Genomic DNA, 4,649 nt, shown 5'->3' with positions numbered 1-4,649 from the left:
TGCTCACAGTATTTCTTCTCTAGATGTGTTCACACAGCCTCTGGGTCTGGAAGTGTTCTGCCTCAATTGGGAGTGTTTTCCACAGACACTTATCTTCTGGGTCTGAGGTCAATTCACACAGCTGCCCCTGCTGTAAACACCCAGGGTCCTGGTGTGCAGAGATGGAAGGGGTCCTGGACACCATCTACGTTCTGCATCAACTTCCTTATTTACAAATGAGAAAATGTATGTCCTGACACTTTATGAACTGGAGAGCTCCTTAGAGATCTACCTAGTCATGTCTGTGAGGCCACTAGGAACAGAAAGGGACTTCGGAATGTGAGCGCGATGCACGGACCACCTATACTGGAAGTACTAGGGGTGCTTAGTTGAAAATGTAGATTCATGAATGAAACGTGAATCTGCATTTTTACCAGCCAGCCCATGTGAATATTCTGAATATAGCACTGGTATAGTAAAAGAGCATAACCTTTAATGGCAGGTTGTAGACTGCCATCTTCTCACCGTGTCCTCATACGGTAGAAGGAACAAGGGAACACTCTGGAGTCTCTTCTAATAAGGACCCTAATCCCATCCATGGGGGCTCCACCACCCTAATCATGTCCCAAAGGCCCTACCCCCTAATACCATCATGTTGAGAAGTAGGATTTCAACATATGAATTTGGGGGAGACAAACATTCAATCTATAACACAACCAAGGCCAGTAAAGAAGGCCTATGGAGCACTTCTGGGGAGCAGTAATGGAGGCACATTGGGTGGATGGAGTGAGGCAGGATTATGGGGTCAGAGAGCCACTCTGAGGGATGAGCCAGGCACCCAGCACCACCACCCCACAAGTCTATTCCTCATATGTGAAATAAAACAGTCACGGCACCACTAGGCAGAGCTACTGTGAGCATTCAGTGAGCTTGTGCACAGAATATTTGGCCAATAGACCTGTCACTATTTCAACGCTATAGGTGATAGCGGGGCCATAGGAAATTGAACTTTAACATCACAGACTTCTTAAAAACAAAAGGTGGGAATAAAAGTTTGGATTTGTTGGTTTGAGAGTTGTGTTGTCTTCTGGTAATCTGTTGATTTCATCTCCAGAGTTTTCCAAAAATTTGTGTTGTTTAGAGACTACAGTGGGGGGCTCTTCTTCTTCTTCCACTGACTATATATTAACCCAGAATTCCAATGGGATAATTGACTCCAGGGCTCCGCTCTTGGCTCGTGAAGTGCTGTCAGCAAAGTGGTACATGAGGTCAGGCGTCCATGCCATGATCCCCTAAAGGCACACTCTCCGCTCCACCTGCTGGAGACAAGCCAGTCTATTCCATGTACCAATGACTCTCAGACTGTGGTATGTGTAAGGACAATTTGGGGAGAGGAAACAACATTTTAAAAGGCAGGTTCTTGGGCCACATGTCCCAAGGGTCTGCCTTTTTTCCATCAAAAATCTGCAACTGTCAAAAACACGCAGTTGATCCAATACAGGAAGTCTCAGGCAAAGATTATTGGAGCCCTATTGGTTCCTTCTCCCCTGCAGCTTCCATCCTCCACAAGTCACTGGTTTTCTTCACCTATAAATAAATTTTTGATTCTCTAAATAACGTGTTTCACACTCAGCCCAGAGAAACCATTTCAGTCCCTCGCAAAGGTGGTCACCTCCCTCCAGTACCCTCTGCAAATGCCTCCCTAGAAGATGGGGAACATCATAGCCTGGCATCTCTTAGTCTGGGCCACCCAAGTTCTTTCCTAGAGCTGGGTTCTCCAGAAAAGCACTTTCAGTGAAAAAATGCTATTTAGGGAGGGTTTGTGTAAGGCCCCAAATACCCCTCAAATGATGTAAGTGAGCCTGAATCCTAGACTTCCAAGGACTTGATCAAAATGACTCATCATACTTTAGAAAACCATAATGGCCGTGACCACCCAACCTCCCACTCAGCTTCATTGTAACTAAATGTGGGTGAGGAAGAGATCATTGCCCACGGCTACTGTTTGGAAAGGAAATATGTGGAAGTTGACACAGGAAAGTGCCTTCAAAAAAAGACAGGATGCATCAACCATCTTTACAGTATTTGTTCATTCTGTCTTCTAGGTTGACTGTTCAAGAGCAGGCCACGTAAAATATTTATGACATTTGGCGAATTGCCCCATTTCTTCTGACAGGATTCAGTGAGGGTGCTCAGGGCCTACTTGTGAAGAAGGACTGTACTTGTCTGTCACTCTGACTCTGTTGAGGACAATGATGACCTGGATTTTACCCTTTGCTTGTGTCATAGCTGGGCAGCTTGCAGCAAGATCACCGGAGGAGACATGAAAGTCCAGTCCTTATTTGCCTAAAATTGGACCAGTTGGCATCCAACCAAATGTGCCAGAGAGTTGTGGGAAAAGGAAAACACTCAAAGAAGCTTTAGTAATGCAGAGTGTAAGATATAAATTATTAAGACAGCAAAGCAAATACCAGCTTCTCTACTCCTGTGTCCTTTTAACCAGCGTTATCCTACAGTGTATTCCTTCATGCTAGCGTTGGTCAGAATTTTTCTGTATTGCACTGACAACTGCCTCTCCACCAATTAACAAGTTATAAACAAATGAGACCTGATAAACAGATCTCTGAGGGAATAAATCAGTCCAGCAGACTAAGATGGTCTTACCATAGTGAAGAGCAGGTGCCTCTCACCCTACTAAGACCTGGAGAAAAATCTGAGGACACAAAACAAGTCTGAATCCATCAAAGAAAGGTACACACGCCCACTTATAATATAAATAATATAAATAAGTCTTGGAATGTAATGCACATTGTTAACTACATTAACAATGTAGTTAATAATAGTGTTTTGGATGTTTGAAAGTTGCTAAAGAATAGATCTTAAAAGTTCTCATCACAAGAAAAAAAATTGAAACTGTGTGGTGACAAATGTTAACTAGACTTAATTTGGTGATCATTTCATAATATATACAAATATTAAATCACTTTGTTATGCACTATGATTAACTACAGACACCATACTGTGCATTACATTCCATGACTTATTTATGTTATAAGTGGGAGTTTGTACCTTTTGACCACTTTCATCCATTTTGACCATCCTCCAGGCCCCTGTAATAAATATTTTAATGTCTTCTTCTTTATGCTCTGAATATAATTTATAGGCAATATAACTTGCCTATAAACATAATTTCCAAAATTATCAATGTATTCATCTACCATTGAAGGTAAAATATGGAAAGGTAATTTATAATACAATAATAAGAATGTCATTAAGTAAATGCTCAGACATGACAATGTTACGTGTAAGGTAGCCAGATACTTGCATCACTGTGAATGTGACAGCAATGAATGCAGCCTGGCGTGAACGTGTTGTGGTAGGGATGCCAATACAATCAGCAGCTTTAACACCATTAGTGTGATTTTCCAAAAATAAAGCAACTGTGTTAATCTGCTGGGGCCATCATAATGAAACACCAGAGGTGAGACAGCTTGCACAACAGAAATCTAGTTTCTCACAACTCTGAGGTTAGAGATCTAAATACCTTTCTGGTCAAAGATAGTCACCATCCTCTATTTTATTTGCTTAGTAAGTTTTGCTTTTGTCACTAGGCTTTCTAAAACTGGGGGCAAACTATTATTGCACTGAATACTTGACCTTGACTGCAGGGCTATGTTATTACTGGAAATCACCCAAGTCAAAGAGAATCCCAAGTAAGAGATCAAAGTGCCGACGAGTTTGACTTCTTTTGAGGCCTCATTCCATAACCATCTTCCCCTCTTGTCTTCCCTCTGTGTGCCTGTATCCTAATCACCCCTTCTTATAAGGACACCAGTCATATTGGACTAGGACTCACCTTAACGCCCCCACTTTAATTTAGTTACCTCTTTACAAGCCCTATCTCTAACTACAGCCACATTCTGAAGTGCTGGGAGGATGGGCTTCAACACACATTTTGGAGGGGCACATTCAGTCCACAACAGTAATCAGTTCTTCGTAAGGTTGTAAACAAAACGAAGCAGTATCATCTTCCCTCAATTTTCAAAGAAACTGCATCCCCATAAAATGTATGGCATATTATTAAAACTAGACCTCCCCACAAAATCAACATTATGTTTAGATGTAAAATCGAGCTAGATTCTAGGCTCAACCCATGAAAAACAGGTTTTACACCTGCATGGATGTCCCGTTGGGCATTTGACAACTGTGAAGTCCAGGAGACCAGCCATTTGTGCAGGACTGTTGGGCTTTGAGACAGTCTGGCACCACTAGTTTTTCCTACTAAATGTCAGTGACATGACTTCAGTTATTGTGAGGCTCAAAATGCTCCCTTGAGGGCAGAACTGGCTCCACAGAGCATGTGTGACTTCAAGGAACCCAAGGATAAATCATAATTTAAATATTTCTCTTATCAGAGAAAAGTACTACCCCCTATTTAATTTGCTTAGTAAGTTTTAATTTCATTGTGAGCTTTTCTAAAATTAGGGGCAGACTTGGCCAGGTAGCTCAGTTGACAAGAGCATCACCCAAAAAGCCAAGATTGTGGGTTCAATCCCTGGTCAGGGTACATACAAGAATCAGCCAATGAGTGCATAAGTGAACAGAACAACAAAAATCGATGTTTCTCTCTCCCTTTTTCTATCTATCTCCCCTCTTCTCTGTCTTCACCC

The sequence above is a fragment of the Furipterus horrens genome, unplaced genomic scaffold, assembly GCF_987537825.1.
Source record: "Furipterus horrens unplaced genomic scaffold, mFurHor1.1.pri manual_scaffold_1, whole genome shotgun sequence".
NCBI lineage: Eukaryota > Metazoa > Chordata > Mammalia > Chiroptera > Furipteridae > Furipterus > Furipterus horrens.
This window is presented reverse-complemented; position numbering follows the sequence as displayed.